General features: G+C 39.1%; 1 protein-coding gene across 2 annotated transcripts in view; it reads left to right on the top strand.

The window, feature by feature from the left end:
• Positions 1 to 1,977: 1,977 nt before the first annotated feature.
• The window catches only part of agpat3 (1-acylglycerol-3-phosphate O-acyltransferase 3), a 20,637-nt gene continuing 12,718 nt past the window's right edge, over positions 1,978 to 9,896 (top strand). The window contains exon 1 of one of the 2 annotated variants that reach the window (XM_013914003.1): positions 1,978 to 2,212. The gene's annotated coding sequence lies outside the window, so the exon portion shown is untranslated. Of the gene's footprint in view, positions 2,213 to 6,866; positions 7,354 to 9,896 lie in introns of those variants that run through there. The other variant, XM_005745685.2, reaches the window with a different exon arrangement.

Below are 9,896 nucleotides of genomic sequence, written 5' to 3'. Positions count from 1 at the left end.
TGTTTGAACGATGCTGAAGTACTCCACCACCCTCAGACTAAGCAGGTGATAGAAGCCAGGATCTGTGTTTTCATCTTGTTTTTGACTAATTTTGACCATCTGAATGTTGAAAATCAAGACTTGTCATAACAGGCAACTTTTTTTCTAGTCTTGTCCAGTTTTAATGAGCCTGTGTGAACTGGCTGACAGGAGAGGTGTGGCCTTCTGCTGCTGTAGCCCTTCTGCTTTAAAGTTGGACATGTTCTACATTCATACCTTTGTTGTAGTGAGTAGTTATTTGACTTACTGTTGTCTTCCTATCAGCTCGAAGCAGTCAAAGCATTATATTATAGCTCAGGGAACAACCACTCATTTTTCAGACCATTCTTTGTGAACTCTGGAGATGGTTGTTTCGGTAAATCTCAGCAGATCAGTATATTCTGAAATCCTTAGACCAGCCCATCCGGAACCAACAATTGTGCTATGCTCAAAATCACTTAAAACACCTTTCGTCCCCCTTCTGATGCCGAGTCTGAACTTCAGCAGGTCGTCTTGATCATTTCAACATGGCTAAATGCATTAAGCAGGTGCCATTTGAATGGCTGATTTCTTATTAATGTTAATGACCAATTAAACAGACGTACCTGATGAAGTGGCCAGTGAGTGTAGTTTTTCTCTGTTAAGTCTAAGTAAAGGAGGACACTGGAGCCATTGTGGAGAGGTAATTGCTCACCAGCTTAAATCAGGTACCACAGTTGAACTGGATCTTATCCATGTGCTTCAATGAGAACACATTTTAATATGAAAAGAAATAAGGGAATATGAAAGGAAGAACAAAGACAAAGATGTCAGCACGTCTTGGCAGGTGCTTACTATATTGTGTGATTAGGGCTGGGTGACAGGGCTGTATTTTGTCACTAATCCACAGTATGAATAGCCAGCATTAGCCCAGATAACCAGACAGGCCAACATGTCTGTAACCTGATCACAGCAACAAAGAAAAGGAGTTCTTATTCGGGGCCAGTATACACTAGAGAAATGAGAAAGTACAGACTAAAGCTGGCTAAAACAAGCTGTGATAACCATTTTTGGGAAGCTGGCATAAATGCAACAGAAGGCAGCTTGTAGATGAATTTGATTCAAGGACTCTGGTGCATGTGTTTATTAAGCTTGTCCTGACAAAGACCCCACAGTTAAAACTAATGCTGAAGCTATGACTTTAAAATACTTAACAGCTATGAGCACACTTACACTGAAATTAATCTGAAAAATTAAAAATAAGAAAATAATATTCCAGATACGACTGTGAGACAGAAGGTTTAGATTCCCACAGAAGTGCGGAGTAGCTGCAGGTATGGGTATGCACCAGCAGAGGGCTAAAGAGGCTTAAAGTTAATCGAGCATGCACACTTGCTGAGGAAATGAAAAAAAAACAAAACAGTGACATGACACTGCAAAGCGGAAATCTGTACGTGAATAAAATGCTTCATGTAGTATTTTGAATGCAAGGCCAAGAAAATGGGAGAATTTTAGATAAAAGAAGGTGTAGAAAAGCTAGATATGGGACAAAATTGTAAAGTCGACTAAGATGTACTGAGAGTATAGGGCTGATATGTAATAATGTAGGCAGTTAGTAATATCATGTTAAAAAAAAACCCCAACTAGTTTAAAAACAGTGACTTTCTTTTATTTTGACGATACATTATGATATCATTTTTTTAAAACTGAAGATTCAGATTTTCTTCCCGAAACAGAAAATTTAAGGGGGTAAAAACCTAAATTTGATTGGTCAAGAAATCGCTGCACTAGTCTGCTGCGCTGTATGGAGTAAACATATCTTTGCAAATGGTAGCAGAAAATCAATAAAAACAGACATTATAGGCCTTTATCTGCTTTTACCTGTAATCAAACTTGCAGCAGCGGCGGGAGTGCGCTGCAGTACGTCTGTGCATGTTTTTGTGTATTTTTGTGCATCTCTGTGAAAATGAATGAGGGGCTGGACCGGATGTAGGAAAGGCCACCTTCAGATGGGCTTGGAGGAAATGTGGGGCTTTAACCGACAAACAATAGAGCTCCTGCAAATCCTATTGCCTCAAGTCATTTTCATTGCGTCTCTGGAAACCGACAGAGTAGGGCAACGTTTGTTGACAGGCTCATTTTACGCCCCCAGAAGGCCAGAAAGCGGCGAAAAAGTGTAACTAAACCCACCGAGTCCCCAGCGAATAATCTTCAGGTAAGGCTGACACTGGCTGCTAACGGGAACTGGCTAACTAGCCTAAGATAATAACGGGTACCTATTAACAAAGGATGGGGGAAAAGTTGGCAGTGATTAGCAGCTAAAGAGTCAATCTAATAGACGCCATCCTGTCGCCAGAAAACATTTTTTAGCCTCGCTGTGTGGATGTTGCTTATATAGCATGCTAGCTTGTACCGTTAGCACCTGTCTTTCCTGTGCCGCTCGGCTCATTTAGTCGAACCAGTGTTCACACATTTACTATCTCTATTGGCAGTAGCTAAGACAGTTGGGTGGCTTTTTCTTTAATGTCGTCTTCTTCTGAGGGAATTGTGTGTGTGTGTGCCTGCAACTTTGACTTCACAGAGCAGCTAGCTTAACGGCCGCAGCCGAGCCATGTGTGACAAAAGATAAGCCGTGTCAGTGGTAGGATTGAAGGGACCTGCTGGCTAGTTGGTCTCTGAGAATCTATCAGCCCGGGCATGCCGCATTTGGTGCATACAAACATCTTAAGCATTTGCATTCAGATACAGTAGGTTGGGCTGCAACACTTTGACACTAAGGTATGATATGCTAGAGTTCATGGTAAACTATGACTGGGTTCATTTTTCGTAGTTAAATGTTGCTATATTGCACCCCCGCTCTGTCACGCTTTACGTCGTATGCGCCAGCTGGCTCAGAGTTGACCTGCGTACAGATCTCGTACGACTCTTGAGGTTACTAAAGTTCATTGAAGTCTGCGGCTGTTTTAACCCGTGCTAACTTTATTCTTGAGCCTCACTTTTAACCAGCTGGACGAGCAGTGCGTGACAGGCAAGTAACTCCCAGCATTTTTATACCAGAACGGGGATTGTTTTTCCTTTTTTAAAATTAAACCAGTGTTGATAATGTGACTGCTTGGTGCAAGAGACAGCTTGGTCTCATACTACTAAGAGTAAAACCAGAAGGGCAAAAGGGAAGTCCGTTAATAAAACTTCACTTTTTTATATTAAATATTGAATGGTAAAGTGTGCACGCACTGCTTCACACTGCCATATAAGGCCACTTGTTGGTGTTTATGCATGCCTTTAATTGACCTTGAGAGGAGGATATGTGGACTGGATCACTGCTGCTATTCATTATTTAGTAATTTTACAAGATCAATGAATCCTGTATAAGTCTTGAGCTGCCATTTATGTTTTTAAAGAGCAATAGTGCTCCAGGTCTTTAAGTTTTTCTTTGGACATTGACTGCTCCCCCCCTCATTCTCAGTCCAGTCCTTGTACCTGATGATTTTCAGAGAAATGATATTTTTTGTTTTTGCTTTATAAGTCTCTTAACACTGACACAAATCATTTAGGAATGGGGGAAAAAAAAGAGGAACCTAAGGCTGGAGAAGAACCAGTGTTGTTTATTCTACTAAGTTGTTTTGTATAACAATTTTAAATAGTATCTTTAGGCACTTTGTTACTAGAACAAGTTACACTTGTTTAGTTGATTCTACAAAAAATTTGTCAGCATGACCAATGATCCCAAACACGCTGACAATGCAGTAAAAGTGTATCTTCTACAAGCACTAGTGTCATGTTATAGAAATTTTAAAAGAATCACTAGTTCTGCACTAAAATGTAATGGATTTTCTTCCTTTTTAATGGAGGCAATGGTGCTTTTTGTTTAGATGGTGCAGGAGGTGAATGCCAGACTCGATTTGATTTCAGTGTGGGAAAAGGTGGATTTTAAAAAAGGGTAAAAACACTAGTTCCTAGGATTTAAGACAATGGTACAAAGAAAGAAAAGGGAGAAATTCATAAATCCTACCAAAGATAACGACAGTAAGTCAGTAAAAGAAGGCTGGGGTAGCTAGGTAAAATATAGCTCTGCCCACTGCTACAGTCAATGCTCAAAAAAACGCAGCACGATATCTCCACATCAGAGTTGTTAGACATCAGATCGGACTTTGTGCTAGGGAGCTGGCAGGTTAATATCCAAAATGGCTGCATCCGGCACATTTACCTGTTAGGTGTATTCTCACTAAAGTTAAAAATAAAATCAGCCTTTTCATAGTTTAAACAGAGTGGGATGCTCAATAAAATAGTGCTACGCTTTTCCCCGCAGCACGCCGTGCAATAAATACTCAAAAAGAAAACAGCGGCCGTTACAACTTATGTCTAAAAATATATAGTTTCGTGCATCGGTTAAAACACTCGATTCCAGGTACACGACGCCCAGCTGGAAACACTTCACGCAAGTCGAGCTGCCCGAGATTCACAGAATTTACAGAAAATGTTAAATTTTTGTGATTTATATCGTTATCGGACGATAGATGTCTTATATCGGGATATGAGATTTTGGTCATATCGCACAGCCCTATACCTAAAGGCATCGTTGACGTATATATGCTATTAATAATTGAACCAGCTGTTGATCCAAAGTGCAGTGACTTGCTCGTTTACAAGTCGTAACCTATTGATCTCCTTTATCTAGTAATCAAGCATAGTATTGTCCTATTGGACTTTGAGACATGTGTTAAGACTTTATCTAAGCAGTGTCATCGGGGTGAACAATGTCAAACTTTTGTAGCATTCATTACCTGCATTCAGATTCAGCCTGGTGCATTCATACTCAAACTGTCTAAGAATTTCACATAACTCTCCCTGCTCTTACTAGTTGACCCTCTTTTTGTTAACCTTTGTAGTCTTATACAGAATAGTGAGGGGAGTAGCAGCATAATATTCCCACCTTTAAATGGTCTTGTGTTGAAGGACCTAATGTTTAAATGATCCAAGGCTCTTTACATCAGCCAGCTTTTCACCTAACCTCAGTGATAAACCCATATGTAGAAGCTTTGCATAAAATGTTTGACTAGATTTCCATAATGCTTGCTGTGATTATTGTAATACTGACACCATGCAAAGGTGAGATTGCTTTATTTTCATAGTTTTAAATGGTCCCAGATGGCTACACAGCCAATACACGTTAGTAGGATCATAGTTGTTTTTTTTTTCCCCCACACATAAACAAACCAGTATAAATATGGTAATATGATCATGAGCTCAGCCGGCAGGTTCACATTTGGAGCCACATTTTTGGCAAATACAGCAGGTTGAGTTCACCTTTTAATCTTCCTTGCTGTATTATTGTTATCATTATTCCAGCATATGCTCTTTCCTGTGCGTGCATGATCATAATTAAAGAAACTAAATGCACTTTAAGTGTTCTTTTAGCTGCCAAGAATTACATTTCTCTTGTGTAGTAAGTGTTGTGGCTTTAAAACACACTCAGTAGTGCTGTGCAGGGATTTAGAGCTCTTCATGCTTTGAAATATCAATGACCTTCATTGTCCAGCTATCACCATGTATTTTTATCTCCGTTGGTATTTGGCTTTAACACCCGGTGGTAAGACCCTAGAACTGTACTGTAACGTCAACCTACTCGCTTCAGCTATCACTTGACAGTTTATTTATGCCTCTGTCTGCTAGTTTGTCCGGACCACATTAACATTAACTGTGTGCAAGTATCCGAAGCCTTTGGTAACTTGCCCGCTAGCCCCGTGTGCTATCTTTGTGTGGGTGAGTAATGGAGATCTGTAGTAAATCCTTTCCTTACCCAAGGTACTGTCAAGGAAAGAGGATGCTGGCATGGCATATAATATCTCTATATTCAGGTTAGAGTTGCATATGAAATTAATGGGCAACCAGCTTTGACAGGTGGAGAGACTTGCCATTGTGTAGACAGAATTGACTAAATGTTTTACTTTATATGAATGCAGTTTACAGAGGTGTTTCATGCTAAGTCTCAGAAAGAAGGATTGTCCATGATATCATTATTTTCACATGACTTGTGATCAACAGGTTTTTAGCTACTAAGCATGTCGCGATGTTAACTGCATCCATCTTTGAAAACTGTCTGTTGTCAATACCAACTTGTTACTGTCAACCGATTCAATAGCCTGAGATTGGTTGTTACAGCAATAAGTTATTGCTGATGTTTCACTGTTTGAAACAACATAAGCAATAGGTGATTATGTGCATTTGTTTGGGGGGGGGACCTGTACCCCCAAGGCATGCCAATAATCTGAACTCTGATTCAGGCTTTGTGGTCATTTGTTACAGATCCCATCAAAGAATTTTGTGCTTCCATCAAAGAATACCCACTAGGGCTGTAATAAATATACTTAACTAGTTGACTAGTTTTATTAAGTGGAATTTCAGTTAATCAAGATTAAATATATATTGATTTGTTTTAACAAAATTACCAAAAAATACCAGAAAATTCATAGACGTCTGTTAAGTAAGGTAAATCAGACTCGTTAACAAGCCATCCTCTGAAGGGTCCATCTTTAGCCAGTAAAAAACCAATAAGAAAACACGACTAGATATCACATGAAGAGATTTTTCAAGGATATTGCTGATCATTTCTTTGAACCCATCACTTTCATGATGCAAGATGTTAGTAACAAGCAGCTTATGGCAAAGTGAATCACAATACAGTAAATTATGATTGGTTACTTTAGCGTAACAATGCTATTCTCTTTACTTCACTATGGTTGGGCAGAGACTAGGCCTTCTCTTTGTTAATGTTAATTGAATGTGACATATCCAGGGTACCCATAGCCTGCTAATCAGCACTAATCTGATACACTGGATTAGAGGATGGGAATGCTTGTAAGACACTGCAAACAGTATGTGTGACTCCTTCCTTTCTGAAGTGAGCTGTCTGTTTTTCTAGACTTCCTTCTGATATTATTTAGCCAAATCTGATAACAATTCATTGAGGTGTTTACTTTATGCTGATTTAAATGAAGATTTATGCTTTTTAATAACTCTCGAGTTCATGGGCGAGTTCATTGGTCCCTGGTAAACTCGTGTGCTGATTAGGTAGTTCCTCCTACAGGTTCTTGGGATCTGACTGTGTTCTCGCTGTCATCATCATAATCTCCCTCTTCCCTTCTGTGGGATTATTATGGCGACAAAGCAGGGCAGCTTGTGACTATCCTCTGCTATCTGCAGGCCTTTTCTTTGTTTTGTTTTTAGTATATATTTTTTCTGGCTGTGAACTGGTGGAATACCAGAAGCCAAAATGCTGAACCAGAGTGCTGTCATGATCTTCACTGGGATCTGTGGGGCGATGGTGTTCATGGCAATGGCCTACTATGTCTACTGGTAAGTTGAATGTGAGACAAGCGTTGTGTCCTGTTTCCCCAGCATATTAAGACGTTAATATGCTGCAATGGTACAACTTAATATGCATCCTACCATTTTTAGGTATATTTTCATGACCGCCAAAAAGGTTTTGGCCTTCCACCAAATATTGAATATTGTTAGCAAATGTGGGGCTTTTTTTCCTTAAGCTTAAAATGTTTATCAGATAGCCAAAAAATAACAGGCAGTGCACAGACTTCTGTCAGGTCAGATTACTTGTGGTTACTTCACCCACCATAGGCAAATTTAGTGCCAGGAAAAACCCAGGTGTTTGCTAGAGACTAGTAGCTGTTGAAGTCCAGCCTAGGCATCATTCGGCTGTTCCCTGCTGTAAGTGGAGCGCAGACGTTTGAAAGCCAAAGTAAGTTTTTATAATTAAAATGCTTTGATAGAGGAGCAGTTCCTGCCAAGATGTGGTTGAACTTTTCCATAATTTAACTAGTGTCTCTAAATGTACATTTCTCATTTTAAAAACTTATAGCAAGCAGCTGGTATAGAAGTTATATTCAGGTAATGTAGAGCAGCAGCAGCTGTCCAGCCTTAAGCAGCTTTAACACAGTCAGCAGTACTAATCTTTCCTTCAGGTTGTGTGGGCTTACAGGTGGGCCCATCACCTTCAGGGAGCTGGACATCCACCAGCTGTTTTTCCTCTATTTTTCTGGATGTCTTGTATGACAGACCAACTTCAATTTCTATGTTAGTATGTTTGGTTTTTGCACAACAACGTTTTGTTTGACTTAAATCTATGTTGGTGTTTTAAGCTCAGTATTGTTGAGATTCTCATCCTATTGAGGGAAAGGGTGAATGTGAGCATTAACCCTTTAAGACCTACCATAGAACCAAGGCTGCCAGAGCTTGCTTTATATTTTTACATGCTGTAGTGCCATTTTTGGGAGCATTTCAAGTTGCTATACATCAATACAACTGTTATAGCCCAAATTTTAATAATATGTATGCATTAAGTCCATAGTAACTACATAAATTGCAAAAAAAGTGCAATAAACTACAAAAAAATTGAAAATCGTTTTAGTTTTTTTTTAGTTTTTTTTTTTTTACATATATTTCTACTTGGAGAAATTTAAGAGGTTTATCCCTCAAAACTTTAAATACAAAAAAGTTGCAAAAAATAGTTTACAACAACAAGAAATTTATTTTGAGTGTCTTCATAGTTTTATTTTTGAGATACACCAATTTTTATATACTACAGAAAAAACGAAAAACAATCCTATGATGCAAATTTGCAAAGAAAACAGCATGTGCATCAAAATAAACTATTTTAAGCAGTGCAGTTCGAGTTGTAAGCATCCCAGCAACTATTCAGAAAAGCATAAAGTCAAACATGACTTATAAAAACACCAGTATAGGCTTTTAAGGCCTACAAGTAAAAAACTACATTTTCCACGAAAATGACATCACTTTCGGTTTCGGGCAGGTAATGGCGGACATGCGATCATTCGCACTGACGTCTATTTCAATGTGGGAAGTGTTACGAACAGCTGATTGGATAAGCAAAGCGTGTTTCTGGAATATTATGTTTTTGTTCCTGCAAGCTCTTTTTATGCAATTTTTGCAAAGCTATATGTGGAAGGAAACCGTGACCTAGGACAAGCTGATGGCATAAGATGCAAGTACAACTCCTCCGGTTTCATATGCAAAAAAAAAATTATTGCACTAGCTCAGCGGTCCCCAACCTTTTTTGCGCCACGGACCGGTTTATGCCCGACAATATTTTCACAGACCGGCCTTTAAGGTATCGCGGATAAATACAACAAAATAAAACTAGTACCAGTAACCGAAAAAAGAAGACCCAGGAAAACGGAGTTAACCATGAAAACGATAACAAAATAAAAGGGTTTAAAGGGTTAAAGCAGTAGTCTTAACACTGAACTACTTACCTAAATAGCTGACATCGAACACTGATCCAATCAGGCACTTGGCCGGCTCACCTGACAGAATGAGTTGCCTTGCCATGATTTTATTGCAGTACCAATACATTACAGTAGCCAACAGAAAAAAGTCCAAATAGAGTGAACATATATGTTGTAGAGGACTCGAAGTCATCCTGTCTGTAATGCCTGATTTAGACTTCAGGCCTTTTATAGAACCTACGATGTAACCTATGTGGCTGATGTTAATTACCTTGTGGCGGTGTCTCGGCGTTTAACATCCAGTGCTAGCTGTGATAGATAAATAAATAAATGTGACTTTCTCTTTCAAATGTATTTGTCTCAAATATTTCCACTTCCACTACTTTTAGCAATCTCCCTCCAAGAATCATGCTGACCTTTGTGGTCTTATATTGATGCCATGATTATTATACTGTATATAGAGACATTTTCACCAATTAATGTGAATCTGCAGTGCAAAAATAGCTAGAAATGTACAGAATGAATTGTGGTTCCGCTCACAAAAGTGAGCTGTGTTGATCTAACTTGTAGTTACATTTCCAGTGAGGTGCACGTCATCTGTAGATTTCTCACTGAATACAGCCTTAGAAGACCAGG

The sequence above is a fragment of the Pundamilia nyererei genome, unplaced genomic scaffold (assembly GCF_000239375.1).
Source record: "Pundamilia nyererei isolate P.nyererei 1_Seehausen unplaced genomic scaffold, PunNye1.0 scaffold00163, whole genome shotgun sequence".
NCBI lineage: Eukaryota > Metazoa > Chordata > Actinopteri > Cichliformes > Cichlidae > Pundamilia > Pundamilia nyererei.
Note: the sequence above shows the minus strand (reverse complement) of the source record. Positions and strands in the feature narration are given on the sequence as shown.